Source organism: Lepidochelys olivacea, assembly GCF_965140295.1.
Source record: "Lepidochelys olivacea isolate rLepOli2 genome assembly, chromosome: 6".
Classification (NCBI taxonomy): domain Eukaryota; kingdom Metazoa; phylum Chordata; order Testudines; family Cheloniidae; genus Lepidochelys; species Lepidochelys olivacea.
Genome location: NC_140416.1, coordinates 129,709,417 through 129,728,875, shown reverse-complemented (window position 1 = coordinate 129,728,875; position 19,459 = coordinate 129,709,417). Strand labels below are relative to the sequence as shown.

At 44.2% G+C, this 19,459-nt stretch overlaps 1 protein-coding gene across 5 annotated transcripts in view; it reads left to right on the top strand.

Annotated features, from left to right (window-relative positions):
• LRFN5 (leucine rich repeat and fibronectin type III domain containing 5) overlaps window positions 1–19,459 on the top strand; it is a 145,580-nt gene that overhangs the window by 39,797 nt on the left and 86,324 nt on the right. The gene's annotated exons all lie outside the window — the stretch shown is intronic.

Here is a 19,459-nt window from a genome sequence, read left to right as displayed (position 1 = left end):
CTGGCTCTGTGGATATGGGGAAAGCAGTCGACGTGATACATCTTGATCTTAGTAAAGCTTCTGATACTAAAGCTTGATAGTAAAGCTCCCACAGTATTCTTGCCATCAAGTAAAAAAGTATGGATTGGATGAATGGACTATAAGATGGATAGAAAGCTGGCTAGATTGTCGGACTCAACGGGTAGTGATCAATGGCTCAATGTCTAGTTGGCAGCCGGCATCAAGCGGAGTACCGCATGAGTTGGGCCTGGGGCCAGTTTTGTTCAACCTCTTTATTGATGATCTGGATGATGGGGTGGATTGCACCCTCAGCAACTTCATGGATGACACTAAACTGGGAGGAGAGGGAGCTACGCTGGAGGGTAGGGATAAGATACAGAGGGCCCTAGACAAATTACAGGATTGGGCCAAAAGAAATCTGATGAGGTTCAACAAGGACAAGTGTAGAGTCTTGCACTTAGGACAGAAGAATCCCACGCACCGCTACAGACTAGGGACCGAATGGCTCGGCAGCAGTTCTGCAGAAAAGGACTTAGGGGTTACAGTGGACGAGGAGCTGGATATGAGTCAACACTGTGCCCTTGTTGCCAAGAAGGCTAACGGCATATTGGGCTGTATTAATAGGAGTGTTGCCAGCAGATCAAGGGAAGTGGTTATTCCCCTCTATTCGACATCGGTGAGGCCACATCTGGAGTACTGCATCGAGTTTTGGGCCCCTCACTACAGAAGGGATGTGGACAAATTGGAGAGAGTCCAGCGCAGGGCTACGAAAATGATCAGGGGGCTGGGGTACATGACTTATGAGGAGAGGCTGAGGGAACTGGGATTGTTTAGTCTGCAGAAGAGAAGAGTGAGGGGGGATTTGATAGCAGCCTTCAACTCCCTGAAGGGGGGTTCCAAGAGGATGGATCTTGGCTGTTCTCAGTGGTAGAAGAGGACAGGACAAGGAGTAATTGTCTCAAGTTAAGGTAGGGGAGGTCTAGGTTGGATATTAGGAAACACTATTTCACTAGGAGGGTGGTGAAGCACTGGAATGCGTTACCTAGGGAGGTGGTGGAATCTCCATCCTTAGAGGTTTTTAAGGCCCGGTTTTTAAGCCCTGGCTGGGATGATTTCGCTTTGAGCAGGGGGTTGGACTAGACGACCTCCTGAGGTCTCTTCCAACCCTGATATTCTATGATTCTATGATTCTATATTTAAAAATAGATATTTTTAAAAAAATAATCATTTGTTTTCAAATTGTTTGGTGGAAAATACTGGAAATAGAAAATGTATTTTTCCTTCCTACTTATAAAGTGGGGAGGTGATGGGGATAAAAAGGAGAAAAGAGAAAGGAAAGGGGACAAATCCCAAACTGACAATTGAAAAATAAAGAAAATAAAACACCCTTAATTGGTTTTTGGGGGAAATTGAACATTTTTGTTTTTGAAAAAAGGCGATTATTTTATTGGAAAATGTTTCCAAAAAACAAAAATGTGATCAGCTCAAGCCCGTAGACACCCAAAGTAAAGCCTGTAAGAAAGCAGTTGTGGGATGTTGGAGGACGTTAAGGATGGGGGGACATCTTGATTCTGCTTTTTCTGTTATCTTTTGTACAGTAAAGAAAAGATCCAACCACTGTAATATTTCAGAAAATCACTGAATTTGTGTAGTAATCACCCAAAGCACTGCAGTCGCAAGACAGCAAATCTGCACCTTTGCAGTATAGTGCCGTAGCACTGTAAACAAGGGACACCCTCTCTGTCGCTGTCTTTCTGGAAGGGACTTTTTCGTGAAGGTGCTTTGAATTCTGTGGCTTTTCAGGGTCAGTTTTGTGGCTGGTCCTGTGGCAGCTTTCCGCACACTGCATGCACGTCACTGGTAGCGAGAGTGCCCGGGGCAGGCATCTGCTTTTTGACAAAGATTTCCTCGTCTCTCCAGCCATTTGCATAATTGCAGGAGCCCTGCTCTTCACAGCTCTGACATAATTAAATTGCTGCAGCCCTGGAATGTTCTAGCCCTCACAGTGTTCCCAGATGGCAAGGGAGGGCTGTATTTCCCCAGAACAATGTGTGCGCTGGATTTTTACTCTAAATGGAGCTTCCTCCACCTCACACACACATTGGGGGTATGTGGCTAGTAGACAAGGCAGGCACAGAGAGAGAGCTTGCAGCAAAGCCTGGCCTTGGGTGCTGGCGAGGTTTCCCTTGGCGTGTTCTGCTCGCTCTGCAGACAACAGCTGATGTGTGAAAACCAGATACATTTTCCTGTGTCCTTGGACGCTGTCCCTCGAAGTTGACTTTTCAAGAACCAGGCAAGTAGGTGCAACGAGGACATCATTCAGCCTGGAACCATGCAACAGTCACAGACAAAATCCCTGGGCATGCTAGATATCAGCTTGTGGCTGGCCGGCTTCAGACCTCAGTCAAAATGCTGATCTCGGAGACGAGTCCACAGTCATGTTGGCTGGGCACTCTAGGGTTACTGAGCTGCCTGGCTGGTTTCAGGTGAGCCTGTCATCTCCCCTTCTACCTAAACAGAGATTTAGCAAAGCAAAAGGCAGGACTAGGCTCTTTGGATGAGCTGGGCAGCATGTTTATTGTTCACTCTTAGATACTTACACAACTGCCATCCCCATAGTGTCTGGTCACCTCATAATGAGGAGTTTATCCTCGCACGCTGCCGTGGGGCAGGGCTATTATTTACAGAGGGGTACTGAGGGGCTAAGTGACTTGCCTAAGGTCACACTGGAAATTTCCAGCAGGGGAAGGAGCTGACCTCAGGACTCCAAAGTCCTACGCTGTGGGCCCTTGCCACTGAGTAGGGTGACCAGATGTCCTGATTTTATAGGGACAGTCCTGATTCTTGGGTCTTTTTCTTATATAGGCTCCTATTACTCCGCACCCCCTGTCCCGATTTTTCACACTTGCTGTCTGGTCACCCTACCACTGAGCAGTCTTTCCTCTGAAGAGCACCTACTTCCTGCTGCCCTTTTTGGGGGCAGCGTGGTGGCAGATGAAGATAATGCAAGGTTGGGTAACATGGAATTGGTGTAGATGTGTGTTTAACCATGTAGGTTTCCATATGAATGAGGCCTGTGGACTTTTACCTCTGTGGACCGTGTATGTTGGTAGGCTGATGAACAGTGCTGTGTTGTTAGGTGACAAGCACAATGGGCTACGGACCTTATTTGAAAAGAAAACCAGATAAGAATGAATGTTGGCCTCTCTCCATGTCCCTGCCCCTCCCCCCCAAAATAGAAGGGGAGCCTCTTGTCACCTGTATTCCCAGCTAACCTCTGCAAAGCCCGAAGACAGCTGAACTGCAGCACCTCTTTCTGTGCCAGCCTTCCCTGCCCCCACGCGTAGACCTTTGAAGTTCAGTTAATTGTTGCTATTTAATTCATGAGCAGGAAGCGATGCACATTTCACAAGGAGAAACAGCCCAGTTTTGCTCGGTTTCTGTTCTTTTCTCTCTCATGCAAATCTGAGTAACATCTGAGCCACAAGAGGAAAGAATGAGGAATCTCTGCATAAATCTGAACCCTTGGCACATGCAGCTCTCCATGTTACGGGCACGTCAGGTAAATTTCCTGACGGCGCAAAGAGAGAGACACACCCGCCTCTTCCTTACCTCAAAATCTTTTCTCCAGGCTGTCGCATTAAGTAGACAGGGTGTGAAGTACACATCCATCCCCACACATGTGCGTTCCTATGTGCAGTAGCCTTGTTATGAAACAAGGACCATAAATATTTGCATACGACCTTTGGGGGGGCCCTGAAGTCACTCAGCTGGTTTCTGAAACCTACGGTCAGTGTAATTTGGTGTGGCTGCATCGGCTTCAGTGGAACGCTGTTGATTTCTATCAGCTGAGGGTCTGGTCTGCTGTTTCTACAAGCACTGTCATATGTTACATTATTCCTTTGCTTTTATGAAAAATGGACTGTTTTATTGCGCTGATATGAATTAATATAAGTGCAAATGATACAAAAATATATTCAGTGGAAAAAACAGTTTAAAAATATCCCCAAAGGTGCAGATAATTTTAATGGCAGGAATCCTAAGTAACTGATGTTGCACTGATCAGCTGATGTCACCAGATGCTAAGGGACACAGACTGCAAAATATTTTATAACTATCTGTTTTATATGCATGATTTTTTAAGAATTTTGGAGTTGGAAAAAGTTTATGTATGGGTTAACAAAGAGTGACCATATTAAGACTGATGAGCTTCAAATTATATACCTTAAAAATTGTATGTATTCTCTTTGTTACTATTTTGAATGCTGCAGATCTGTCGTGTGTTAAAACAATGGCTCAGACATTGTTAAAATTACCCTTGTATTGCAACTCCACAACAAACCAAGAACACTTGGTTTGTCAGCTATTTGAGGTATACAAACAAACGTGTGTCCTTGTGTGGCAGTATTCTTGCCAGCAAGTTAAAAAAAGCATGTATTGGATGAATGGACTACAAGGTGGATAGAAAGCTGGCTAGATTCTCGGGCCCAATGGGTAGTGATCAATGGCTCCATGTCTAGTTGGCAGCAGGTATAAAGCGGAGTGCCCCAGGGGTCAGTGCCCTGGGGCCGGTTTTGTTCAACATCTTCATTAATGATCTGGATGATGGGATGGATTGCACCCTCCGCAAGTTTGCAGATGACAATAAGCTGGGGGGAGAGGTAGATACGCTGGAGGGTAGGGATAGGGTCCAGAGTAACCTAGACAAATTGGAGGATTGGGCCAAAAGAAATCTGATGAGGTTCAACAAGGACAAGTGCAGAGGCTTGCACTTAGGACGGAAGAATCCCATGCACCGCTACAGACTAGGGACTGAATGGCTAAGCAGCAGTTCTGCAGAAAAGGACCTGGGGGTTACAGTGGACGAGAAGCTGGATATGAGTCAACAGTGTGCCCTTGTTGCCAAGAAGGCCAATGGCATTTTGGGCTGCATTAGTAGGAACATTGTCTGCAGATTGAGGGAAGTGATTATTCCCCTCTATTTGGCACTGGTGAGACCACATCTGGAGTACTGCATCCAGTTTTGGGCCCCCCACCACAGAGGGCAACAGAAATGATCAGGGGTCCAGGGCACATGAGTTATGAGGTGATGCTGAGGGAACTGGGCTTGTTTAGTCTGCAGAAGAGAAGAGTGAGGGGGGATTTGATAGTAGCCTTCCACCTGAAGGGGGCTCCAAAGAGGATGGAGCTCAGCTGTTCTCAGTGGTAGCAGATGACAGAACAAGGAGTAATGGTCTCAAGTTGCAGTGGGAGAGGTCTAGGTTGGATATTAGGAAACACTATTTCACTAGGAGGGCGGTGAAGCACTGGAATGGGTTACCTAGGGAGGTGGTGAAATCTCCATCCTTGGAGGTTTTTAAGGCCCGGCTTGACAAAGTCTTGGCTGGGACGATTTAGTTGGGGATTGGTCCTGTTTTGAGCAGGGGGTTGGTTTAGATGACCTCCTGACATCTCTTCCAACTCTAATCTTCTATGATTCTGTGATTCATGACATCTGGCATCACAGCCATTAAACAGCTGGTGTTTATTCTAGAAAACAACTACAACTATAGAAACATGCTTCCACATAGCTTGAGCTCTAGCATTGTCTCTGTTTATCACTAGGGACCATAACCTTTTTGCAATTCTGTATGGCATATAAAGACATCTAGTGGCTGAATATTATAGTGCAAGTATACATCATTACATGTATCATACAGTCTTCTCTCCGTTTGTCTGTAACAGTTTCTTTTCAGGGTACATAGGGCTCAAATGTGATTTCAAATGTGTGTGAGTGTAGCACCAAAACTGGAAGGGCACACATGGTCTGAGAAGCTAGTGTTGATAAATTTTACAGTCAGTTGCTTGACTACACTTTGGTTCATTATGAAATATGCTCAAGAGACCAAATAGCCAGTGTCAATCAGGTTTATTGATATGGTACAGGAAAAGGGTTCTATATGACACCGGTCTCTCTGGAGCCATCCTGTACAGCGATATTCCTTTCACCTTATGCGTAAGGTGCACTCCCCAAGGTACACATTTTACAAGTTACCCCTTCAGTTTGCCCCTGTTCCCTAACTTGCTGTTGTGTTCCTCCTTATCTTTGGTTTGGATACTAGAATTCCAGGTACTGGTCAGTGAAGGTATTTCCCTAGCTTAGACTTAGAACAAACATATCTTGATTTTAACAAGTTTCCTTTCGGCTTGTGCCAAATGGTCACTTCAGCAAATGCAAGGAGTTATGGGATATTAGCATAAGTGAACAGGATGATGGTATAGGCCGGATTAGGCTATCTCACTGGTAGAATATTTGCGCTTAAGGTTATTGGTGCTTAATACATACTAATCTTATAGGGTGTGGCTAATACATCTTATTAGTATATCTATTTATATACTAGCCAGCATATATTAGTCAAAAGCCCTCCCCCGCCCACTTGTCACCGTGATGATTGTTATAGTCAAGGCGACACCGTTGCCAAATTAATGCCTGCGTTAGTGATGAAGGTCTTTGTGTGTGATTTAAAGTGTTTTAACAAACTGCGTAAGTGGCGATACATAATTAACACAGCTCAAACTAATACACCTTGTCAGGCAAGTGAAACCTTAAATGCATTTTTTCTTCACTGGTGGGAAATTAGTATTTCAAGATCCCCATCCCAGTGAAAGTCATTCAAGGGTCTTTATGTCTTGTGCATGTCACTGCTAATCTAAATAATATGTGTTGCTCCTTTGTGTAGTAATATTTTAAAATGTAAAGTGATTATTATGCAGGTTAAAACTGGTAGATAAGTTTCAACTCCATCCTGGTATTGGGGCTCACTTTGGGTAATAGATCCATTTTGAAAAACCTGGGATTGGCTTTATTATCGTGTGCCCCACTGAGTGCCATACACAACGAGTAAAAGCGAAATTTGGAGTAATGGCATTACAAGTGAGGCCTCCGTGTATAAACTTCTTGTAATTAGTTACTACCCAGGACTGTCCATCCTTATGGTTGTCACCATTTGGAAAGCTTTCCCGGGCAGGAGACAGGAGCAGCTGGCTTCTCTGTCTCATTGTGCTAGGCTGAGCCACACACTGGAGTTGCAATCCCTAGCATCCCTAGCAGAACAAGCTGGGTGCGGTGCTCTTCATGTTTGCATTGCTGAGTGATACACCAGTAGTTGACATAGATCCAGTTGTTTCTTCTAAGTGCTGCTGTCCAGATAACCTACTGAGTGGATAGTAACCAATTTATCAAATATTGCTGTGTCACGATCCGGTATTGGTCGTGATACCACAAAAGAAATGTATGTGGAACCAGATACTGAGCAACACTGTTGTGAACAACATATTCCTTGATTAGCATGTCACTAGCCCCAAATTATGACTGGTTCTAAAGGGAATTTGTCTGCAAGATTCAACGGGTTGCCAGTTACCCATATTTTGGTTACACGCTCAGCTAACTTGTATGGCCCTGACTGTTCACCACTAACATCATTTTCCTTTTTCTGTGTTCCCTAATGAATTGGTTATGGCAGTTAACATGTATTTTATGGTAATTACCATGTAACTCCCGTAAGCAGTATAAATAATTTCTTTATGAAACCGGTTTTTGTTTGCCTTCACATTGTTTACTGCAACTAGTTTGTTAATTTTTACTTGTGTTTGATTCGACAGTGTAGCAAAGTCCTGCACATTGTAAATGGTGTTCTGTTTCTCAGTAGCCAGGCCCTCAATACCATGAATTATAGGATTAGGGACGGTGTCCACTGCTTGAAGTCTCATAGACTCATTGACTTTATGAGGACTATCATGATCATCTAATCCAACCTCCTGCATGTTGCAGGCCCCAGACTCCACCTGCTCCTGTAACAGACCCCGAACCTCTGGCTGAGTTAGTGACATCCACAAATCATGGTTTAAAGACTTCAAGTTGCAGAGAATCCACCATTTACACTAGTTCAAACCTGCAAGTGACCTGGGCCCGAGGCTGCAGAGGAAGGCGAAACCCCCCAGGGTCTCTGCCAATCTGACTTGAGGAGAAATTGCTTCCCAACCCCAAATATGACTATCAGTTAGACCCTGAGCATGTGGGCGAGACCCTCCAGGCAGACACCTGAGAAAGAATTCTCTGTAGCAACTCAGAGCCCTCCCCATCTTGTGTCTCCTCTCTTGCTGTTGGAGATATTGGCTACTAGCAGTTGCAGATCGGCTGCATGCTGTTGTAGGCAGTCCTATCATACCATCCCCTCCAAAAACTTATCAAACTCAGCCTTGAAGCCAGTTAGGTTTTTTGCCCCCACTGCTCCCCTTGAAAGGCAGTTCCAAAATGTCACTCCTCTGATCGTTAGAAACCTTCACCTAATTTCAAGCCTAAACTTGTTGATGGCCAGTTTATATCCATTGTTCTTGTGTTCACATTGGCACTTAACTTAAATAACTCCTCTCCCTCCCTGGTATTTATCCCTCTGATGTATTTATAGAGAGAAATCATAGCTCCCCTCAGCCTCCTTTTGGTTAGGCTAAGCAAGCCAAGCTCCTTGAGTCTCTTCTCACAAGGTAGGTTTTCCATTCCTTTAATCATCCTAGTAGCCCTTCTCTGCACCTGTTACTGTTTGAATTCATCCTTCTTAAACATTGGAGACCAGAACTGCACACAGTATTCCAGGTGAGGTCTCACCAGTGCCTTGTATAACGGTATTAACATTTCCCTGTCTCTACTGGAAATACCTCGTCTGATGCATCCTAGGACTGCATTAGGCTTTTTCATGGCCGGAATAGTTAATGTGAAGTTATACATCTAAATATATGTTTTAATATTACCCCTGTTCTAAATAGATATTCCAGATTCAGATAAATTTGAAATGTAACCAATAATTCCAATAAGATTTTGGAGTCTCCTATTTTGAAAGATACCAGACCACATAATAGTCTTTTGCCCAGCCATTGAGTCATGTGCATGTAGGGTGACCAGATGTCCTGATATTATTGGGACTATCTTGATATTACAGGCTTTATCTTATACATGCTACTATGCCACCCTCCCACCACCCCCAAAAAAGTGTCACGATTTTTCACACTTGCTTTGTGGTCTCCTATGTGCATGTTCTTGATAAGTAGCTAGTATATTAGCTTACACAGAAGTATACAGTAAATATCCATTTGCTTTTACACAATAACCAAACCCACTGAGAGAGACTTAAAGCTCCAGGTATATGAATGCACTCACTTTGTTTAACAATCTACAGTTTCAATCACAGTTAGACCTGGCGTGGCTAGTGGTTTTTACAATGTCTCCATAGCAGATTGCGCACAGAGAAATTGTCCGTAGATGGTAGACTAAAGTGGAGCTGACCAGTCTGTTATTTACAACAGACTATTTAAAATAAATGAATTAGACTCGAGTAGATTCCCGCCCATAGGAAATAAAATGTAGCATTACTGACTCTGGGTTCAAACCTACGCTCCTGCAAAGGCGGAAAGCCATGTGAGGCCAGCGGGAAGGTGGCCTGTATAAGGAGTGTAGGTTTAACACCTAAGTAACAATGTCTAGGGAGTGGCCACGAGATTCCTGCGTCATCAGACGGAGAATTGTCGGGTTAGTGGCACTTGCAGCAGGGAAGGAGCAGCCTGTGCCACTTCCTGGGTCCCGCTGCCCCTCGCCTGCCGGAGACACCATGGGGCGCTGGGCATGTGGCGTCAGAGGAGCCATGTTCTGAGCTGGTCGTTGCTGGGACGATGAAAACACCCAAGTGTGAGGGTTTGTTTGTTTTAATCTCCAGTCATTTCTGGTACATCTGTGACCTGTGACCCTGCAGGAGTGTCTCTTCCGGCTGGCTCTTTGGGTTCTGTGGCCGGTGGGTGCCCTGAGGAAGAGGAAACACTTGTGGGAAAAGAAGCCAAATGATTTCAGTCAGGATCATCTTTGTCGGTGTCTGTCTCCCCTGAGGGTTTTGCGGCTGCCTGCTATTGCACTATGTTAAATAGCCTGGCAACAAGTCCAGGTCCCTAGCGGACTCCACTGCGTCTCTGGCTCTCCTCCTGTCTCAGGTTCTGGGCACTCTGCTTGGGGCAGGGCCCCGGTCTGCTTCTGCTGAGCTCAATAGCAGACAGTCCTATGACATCGCTGGGCCCTTTTGCTTTATAACGAAAACTGCCTAAAACCACCATGCAACCAGGTTCACTCAATGAGCTGTAAAGGCTCTAAAGTGCCTGGACAAGATGATGATGGTTACAAAGGCCTTTTATGAAAACCCGCCCGTCTGATACATCAGGAAAAATACTTTGGTGGGCAGAAACCATTCACTGTTAGGAACTGTCCTGATGCTGGATCATCTTTGCAAGGGAAAATGAATATTCTTATTGAGTGCTTTGATTCCCAGAAGTCTGGGAACTTTTTGCCATCAGCTGCCTTTAGGTTAGCACTGGGGTTCATTGTGCATGAGATTTTCCCTATATAAAGTTTGTGAGACCTTTTTTGGGGAAGATCGGAGAGAAATCTGAATATTCCAGGCTGTGGCCATAAAGGGAAATTACAGGGCAGAATGTTTGTGCCTCACTCTCACCTTCTCTGACGTGTGGAGGCCACAAACTGTACTGGTCCCCTGTGACCTGTGCCCCTACAAGAGGCATTCGGGAGCAGGGCTGAGGTCTCTGTGTCTGAGCACCGACAGCCCCCTGCCTCCAGTGAGCTGCGCCTGCAAGGATGGCTCCTGGCAGTTTGCCTAGGGGTGGTTGGTCTGGGTCTATGCCTGCATGAATGCTGATGTTCCTGTGCGTGTGTCTAAGAACACTGAGAGCCTGAATTTAGCACTTGAGATGTAAGAACAAGCGATTAGAGTTTGTCATGCCCTGAGATAAGGTGGGAAGTAGGACAGCCTCCCACAGAACCCAACAGAGCCCAGAGATCAGGGCGGCTGTCCTCAGTGAGTCACCCCCTGAGGCCACCATTCTGCTCAGAGCAGTCCTGTCCTCTCACCTGTAGTCAACACGGAGAATGATTGTAAGCTATAGGAACACATCCCAAAGCCACAGGATTTAAGTTTAATTTTTACGGCCTGATTCTGCAAACTCCTGAGTAAAATTGAGGTCTATGGGACTGCTCATTCGAGTCACATGTGTAGGTGCTTGTGGGGCTGGTCCTTACATTGTAAGTATTTTGAGACAGGGAATGTCTTCGTCCGTGTCTGTTGTATAGCACCTAGGAAAATCGGGCACAGATCCTGCCGAGAGTAGAATTATGAAATAATAATAACGATCACAGGTATGGCACGCAGACTAGATTATTCTGACGTACCAAACTTATAAAATGAAATAAATACTTTTAGTTTTGCTCATCTTTGTACTTAAATGGAGTACAATAGGAGAAAGGCTGGGGCTTCATAAGTGTCCCAGTTAAAGTTTTTGTTTACTGAGTTCACGTACTAAAACCTTGCAACAGAAACACCCTTGATCAATTTTTGATGGTGCAATTAAAATCTAAAATTTTCTTCCTTGCTAAAGCTTTAAGTATGTCTCTTATCTATGATGCTCAGAAGTGTTGCTGAGTTAAGAACATAGGCACCAAGAGACCAATAAAATTCTCTGGCGTAGAAAAGATAGCTATAAAACCTGTAAATCTGCTCAATCTCACAATGCGGAGCTGATAGAGTTTTTATACACGCCAGAGTAAAGGGGGGGAAAGAATCTTTCTGGGATAATTATACTTGCTAAGAAAGGTGCCTTGAAAATGAACTAAGGGTTTGGGATGTTTTCCCATTCCAAAAAAGTTTCTCACAGATTTTGACCCTGTCTAGTTAAAAAGAAGCCTGCTTTGGGTTTTTTTGGTTTTTTTTTTTTTTCCCCAGTTCTCCTGGTTAGATGTTTGATGTGTCTTCTTGAAAGACAGAGAAAGATAGAGTACTTTTCTGTGAGCCCTTCCTGGATTAATTAAAATGATTTGCAATAATTAATTTCAGAAACTGTAACGCAGAGATTAGGTTAGGGTCTCTAATAATAATTACTCTAGATCCTGTGCATTGTTCAGTTAAGTTATTAACCAGTCACCCCTTTCTGAAGGACTGGGCTGCCCTTCTGTTGAAGGAACTGACCTTAATTTCAGCTGGATACTTTATTAATTAATAACCCCAGTGCTTAATGACCAGTAAACACTTATGTAGATTCTTATCCTGCCTAGACTAAACAACAAGGTTTATTTATGTGATGTAATATAGGGTGGAAAAATAGCTAATTAACAAATGAAGTCATGATGCAGTCACTTAGTCAAATACCTATTTAAAACTGTCAGAATAAAGCAGCTTTTCCTGGTTCAGTCCGACAGTGAGGCACAGATGCAGTCCCAGTCTCCTGGGAAATGCGGGTCTCCTCTTTGCCCACTCTGAGCAGAACGGGTGTGGCAGCATGTGTTGTAATTCAGGGAGAATTCCAACAGCCTCCTTATTTAACCTCCTTTTTTCCTGCAGTTGCATATAATTTTCTGAAGCGAATTTCTTTCTGGCTGACATTTGGTCACGCTTTGTCTAAGCCCTGAGGAGAACATATTTAAGTTTCACAGTGATTTTTACATTCTGTGGCCCTGATCCTAAGTCAATATAAGTCTTTTAGTTAAATTTCAGACTTTATGTACGTAAAAATAACCCAGTTTCAGGAGCAAATAAAATCCTAACCATGATCTAGGTCAAATATTAGATAATGTTGGTAAATTTGTCAATCATTCCACAGAAAAGGAGAAGGATTCTATAACTGTAACTCTTATGTTGAAAGAAAGAGGATGATGAAATCTTACAAAGATAATGAGATTGTTTCTGTTGTAGGGAGGATATTAAATAGCGTCTATTAAAGTAAAACATTTTTAAATTGGCAGGACTGCTTAACTTGCATCCAGGAGTATTAAAGGAATTGGCTGAGGAGCTCTCTGTCAGAGTTCAGGGCAACTGAACCTGTATTCCCCTTCAGTTATCCAGCAAGGACACGTGCTCCTAGGCTTCTGGCTCCCCAGCCATCACCTCTCTTGGGCAGTCACACGCCTTTCTCCCTGCTGACTGGGATATTTCCAGGCTGCACAGCTCCCAGCCCATGCTGTGAATCTCTCAGCAAAGTCAGACTGCCTAAACGGGCCTACTCCGTGTTTCTCTTTAGGGACCGTAAACAGTATAATTGTCACAGTTAAGTTACCATACAGCTCTTTCTAAGCAAGCGCATTTATTCTTAAGGTAAAAGAATTACAGGGGAAACATATTAAAAATAATAAAAGGCCCTACATGCATGCTACACAGCTTAGCAGAGATTGCCCCAGCTCCAACAAGGGCTGGCAGGTGAACAATCCTTCAAACCCCAACCAGGGTTTTTCCTGTGGTTAAAAGATCATCACTTCTTTGGCTCAGAACACTTCCCTTCCCCGGTTAGTCTGTGAGTTATTTCTTTTCGCTGTTTGGGCCTTTTGATCCTGGGAGCTGGTAATGCATAGACAGAGGTCCCCTCCCTAGGGTGAAGCTGCTAAAGGATGGGTCCATTGGTGGGTATTTGGCATTCTTCTCCTTCCCAGTATTTCCTAGGAAACCCACTCAACTAACATTGCATTCTTGTCTTAGCCCATTGTTTACAAGAGTCCTCTGAAGCTTGTAACACTTCCCAGGCTTTCTATTAGTCACATCTCCTGGACGAGTTGCACACAATCTCACAATGACGTATAAACATGTGCATTTTTAGTACAATGAGCCGCTAAGTGACTTAAATGTAATTCCATAAGGTTTAGCTTCATGCAGGACATTTTGTCCAGGGTACTGAGGAAATTGCAATGTCTGTCACACTCTCTGAACCACTAAAACTGATTTTTAACAAATCCTGGAACATTGAGGAAGTTCCAGAGGACTGGAAAAAAACAGCTTAATGTTGTGCTAATATTTAAATAAGGGTAAATAGGGTCTCCCAGGTAACTAGAGGCCTAGCACCGCTGTCAGGCAAAATCACGGAGAGGCTGATAATGGAGTTACAGGATCAGTAAAGATTTGAAGGGTGGGAATATAATTAATGCCCGTCCACATGGTTCTGTTGAAAATTGGTCTTGTCAAACAAACTGTATATCATTTTTTAATGTGATTATAAGTTTGGTTGACAAAGGTAACTGTGTTGATATTATATATTTTGACTTCTTAGGAGATTCAACTTTGTCCTTCATGACATTCTGATTGGGGAAGACAAAGAACACCCGAGCACTATATAAAATCAATATGCATCGAATAGTATCCCAGTGAAGATGTTTCTAGTGGGGTCCAGCAGGGATCCGTGTTCAGCCCAATGCTATTCAATAGCTTTATCTACAGTTATAAGGTAGGCAACTGCATCTAGGAAAACAGCGACAGAAACAACCTAAGGGGTCCTGGTACGTACCGGTTGAAAACAAGTGTCCTTTGTGCTGGTGTAGCTAAGAGGGCAAACACGGTTGCTGGATGCACAAGCAGGGGAATATCAAGTAGGCAAAGGGAGGTGACATTGCCTCTGTACATGGCATTACACTATTACTTGCCCCTCCTGGAATACTGTGCCCAGTTCTGGAGTTCACATTTCAAAAGACAGGGCTCTGTACAGCGGAGGGTTCCCTGTCTGCAGCAGGGTGTTACCGCCTGTTCTGTATGGCCACCAAGCTGTGAGCTCTGCTGGCTGCTCCCTCTGGGGAGAGAGCGAATCGGCTTTCCGCACCCTCCTGGCAGGGAATTCTGCCAGCAGCTGCCCAGGTTTCCCCAGGACGCTTGCTCCGAGGCGGGGCAGATCAGCTCTGCCATTACCCCCTCCCAGCAGCCTGGAGCCTCGCACATCGCTGCCCTTCTACTTGCTGCAGGGCCGCCAGGACGGCCGACACCCTAGGGCCTGAACCAGGGCCCTCCAGAGTTAAAAGCATGAGCTGCTGGAGCTTGAGCTGAAGAGTCAAGCCCCTGGATGTGGGGGCGGTAACAACCCCTATCCTCTGTGGATCAGCACGGCAGGGCCCGTCACATACCCTCACGAGGGGTTCCACAAACACGCCCCTTCACCCGCCTGCCTCCTCCCACGTGCTCCATCATATAGAGGGGTGGGGCAGTTTGTGTGCAGATTTGTCCTTGTCTGGAAAGCAAACAGAGCCAAATGCTGTAGGGAGGGGGGCCCAGGCCAGCATCTGGAGCAGTGTCGGATCTGTTGAATGGGTGAAGCTCGTTAGCTAGGAGGGACCAGAAGAGTTTATCAAGAGAGATTCATTCAGAGTCCGAATGCCACTTGCCACTCACTTGTGTTGAGTGAAGGACCCAGCCTAGCCTTGGATAGTTTCTTAATGGTATTGGACATGCAGAATTCTTTTTGTATCATCATTCTGACCAGTGGGCAACTCTCTGTCATTGATGGGTTTCTGGGAGAAAGAGGGTATCGTCAGGACAGTTGAGACAACACAACAGATTAATTAGACAGTAAAATGCTAATATCTGTTCAGGGGAGCTGAGCTCATTATGTGCCCCTAAGTTTAAGTTTATTAAAACTCCTTTCTCTGTGGCTTATTAATTTTTGATGACTTAAGATAAATTGCACTGAGCCCAAAAATAAATTAAAATAAGTGCTTATAAATCATTTATCATTCTTGGCTTCTGCCAAATAAATTTCCATTTCAACTCTTGTCCTTGTTTTGTTACATGTATTTTACCTATGCTGAATTTTTTTATTGTGATAAAAATACTTTATCTTCTTGGGATTCCTTGACTTACTGTCTTCAGTATTTATGAGGCTTTTGTACCCTGAGACCATTCCAAGTATTGTCTATAGTAGTATGAGCTTGCAGTGAGTCACCTGATCTATCAATGAAATGGTTTGGCCCAGATAGCAAACAAATACTCCTCCTGAAGAGAAAGCTACACATAGATACCAGGGTTAGCTTATGTTAAATTAAACTTGAGAAAGAAGGTGAAAAATAAAACCCCAGCTTGTTTTATGATACAAATCCACAAATGATGCCACAGGCAGGTATGTGGAGAGTCATAATAAATGTTCATCTGTTCTTGTATCATTTAATTTATGTGTATGAACGAATAGAGCCACTAGGAGAAGAATAGACCTCAGTTAATCCTATATTTATTGCAAGACATTTTATTAAGATAATAAATAACACTCAACTAAATCAGCGTTAGTTTTTGGATTGAATTTTGCAAAGTGTGCATACATGAGGCAGTGGGACTGCAAACTAGTTTTACAGCATTTAGACAAAACCCACTAAATATTTAGATTTGGAAGTTTAATTATGTTAAAAACAAGGTTTAATTTTCTTGTATATACTATTCAGAATCTCATGGTTAGTTTTGTGAACTTTCTTCTATTTTCAGAATATCGCATTCAGATCATACTTATGTTTTAAAAGTAGTAAATAGAGATTTGATTTAAATTTAATACATAGCATAAGAGATTGTTGGTGCAAGTCATATTTGTACACGTAGGATACGCCTGGCATTTTCGCTTCTTTCATTCACTCATCTCTTTCTTATCGTGGACCAATACTGTTCTGGAAGAGTGTTGGCTGCGCTGACTTCTTAGCAACATGCATATGAAGTATGGCCCCAATCTTGGAAATAAATTATGCACATATTTAAATGGAACTATTCAGATGTCTGAACCTAAGTACATGCATAAGTGTTTGCAAACCCTGTCTCTGTGGCCATATAGTGGAATTCAGATCAGGTCTGGATCAATCAGTAAGGGCCTGGTCTTAGCACCCTTCCTCGGGACCCTACTCTCAGAGAATTCCAGCGTGAGGGAGGATGGCAGAACTGGACTCTAAATGTTTCCCTACTTAAATCATGTTTACAGTGAGTTATTATGGGGAAAGAAATGGAGTCCCAGGCTACCGGCATGGCACATCACAAAACAATCAATTAGTCTGGACATGAACAATGTACATATCTATCTAGCACACTAAATTCGTACATGACCCTATTGCTATAGTATGAGAGTGCCTTCCATAGTCTTGAGCATTCAATAACACTCCCCCTTCCATCCTTTAAGAGGGACAGATGCCAAGAACTAACAAGGCACAAAGTACTTCTTATTGGACAAGAATAATTTCACTATTTCCAGCTGCCAAGGCTTATGCTACGTCCTGTCAGTGCTGCCTAGCTCTCTTGGGCAAACACAAGGTCAAGTTTCCACCACATCTATCTGCACTGTCTGGTTCTACACCTGCTGTATGCCTGGCCTCTTTGGTCCCTTTCATTTTCCTCCTTTGGCTCATATAAATGGCTTCTTATTGCCTTTTATGTCCCTGGCTAGCTATAACTCATGCTGTGCCTTCGCCTTTCTGATTTTCTCCCTACATGCGTGTGCTGTTCTTTTCTGCTCCTCCTTTGCAACTCACCCATGTTTCCAGTTTTTGATTTTAGGTGATTAAAGAACTCCTGATGAACCATGTTGGCCTCTCCCTGTTCTTCCTCTCTTTCCTTTGCATTGGGATAGGCTGCACTTGTGCCTTTATTGTTGTCTCCTTGGGAGCCTGCCAGCTCGGCTGAAATCCTTGATCCCTTAGATTTTCTACCAGTGCCCTGAGCTCGTTAATGTCGGCTCTTTTGAAGTCCATTGTCCTTATTCTGCTCCTTTCACTCATTCCTTCCTGTAGAATCATGAAATCATCATTTCATGGACACTTTCACCCAAACTGCCGTCCACCTTCAGAGTCACATCCAATTCCTCCCCGTTGGTCAGAACCACGTCTAAAATGGCTGCCACTCTCCTCCCCCGGTACTTCCTTCACTTTCTGAAACAAAAAGTTGTCCCCAAAGGACCCATATGAAATGTTGTGTTTTCCTGTGTTACTTTCCCAACAGATGTGTGGGTAGTTAAACTCCCCCCTTACTGTACCAGCAGCTCTTGTGTTTTGAATCGATCTGTTATTTGTTCTAGAAATGCCTCATCCACCTCCTCGTCCTGATTGGGCAGTCTGTCATAGACCCTTACTATGACGTCACCCCTATAGTTCCCCCCTTTTATCTTTACCAAGAGACTTTCAACTGGTTTGCCTCTCACCTCCTTCCAGGCCTCGGAACATGTGTATATATCCGGGACGTATCATGCAACACCTCCTTCCTTTTCCCTGTCTGTCCTTTCTGAGCAAGCTAGGCCCCTCAGTACCAGTGTTCCAGTCATGCAGTTTATCCTATCACGTCCCTGTGATGCCAATTAAACCATAATTTAGCTTATGTACTAATACTTCCAGTTCCCCCTGTTTATTTCCCGTACTCCTGGCATATTGCCAGGTGCATCCTGGTGTGAATAAGAATACGTGCTGCAGGGTTCCAAAATATTGTGAATGTGAGAGTCCAAAGCCTCCTCCAGACTAGAAGCCCCTGAGGTGTTTTAGTTCCTCTAAAGCTGCTGTCTGAGAAGGTTCCACCAGAAAGTGTGCTCATCGGTCACCATTCCCTGCGTGTTCTCACACCTTTCCCGTGGGATGCCCTACTCCTTCCATCTCCTTCCCTGCCCTGCTGTTTATAGCTCACGTCATCCGACTGTTTCCACCGTCATCTAGGTCGCTCATTTGGAAGAAGTGGCTGTTCTGGAGGCAGCATGAGTATGTGGGGGTGGGGAACTGTTCGTAGTCTTTAATGATGGAAAATGTCTCTCTCTTCAGGCTGCAGTCTTCTCCCTGCATCCAGGGTTCAAATGTCAACAAGGCTCATCACCTTGTAGCAATTATCATGTGTTTCTATGAGGTGCATCTGTGCCAGTCACTGTCCACCTCACCCTGATGCTCCTATTGTCCCCAGCCTAATAGTTGCTGCCTTGTTATAAAAATACCACCTAATTAGATGATTTTACTTTCTGGCATTGTTCTGCATTTTCACGAAGAACCTCGAGTGGCAGCAACTGTGAATATTACTCACAAGTGTCGGGTTGATGCCTCGTGACAAGACAGGAGCATTGTTTAAAATCGACATCCGGCAGCCTTGGGCCTCCAGATCAGCTTTGCGTCTATGATGATGAACAGGCTTCCCTGCCGTGTGTTGTTCCTGAGGTCGGTTCATCCCACCCTCCTGAGAGACTAATAACGGGACTTTGCCAGCAGAGTAAAATGATGCATGTAAAGATTGCTGCAGTGTCACAAATAGATGCTGTACTTAGGAAAGCAAACATCCAGGGTAATTTAATTATATTTTTGTCATGTCATTAAGGTTAGAAATTATGAAGGTTATAAGTCCTGATCAGGACTAGTGTGTAAGATGCAGTAGGCAATGGATAACTTGCTTTCTTTTTTTCTGTTTATTTTTCTTTAAAAGGAGATTACATGTAACACGCTCTTCCTGGTAAATGCTCTGTCGGGTTTGGATACTGATCTGGCCCCCATTCCCGGGGTATTTGGGCACCATCTTTAGTGTATTTATCCTCACAGCTCCTTGGGACGTGGGGATGAGCAACAATCCCCATTCTGCAGCTGGGGAACCGAGGCACAGAGAAGCTAAGGACCAGATTTTTAAAAGGTATTTAGGCACCG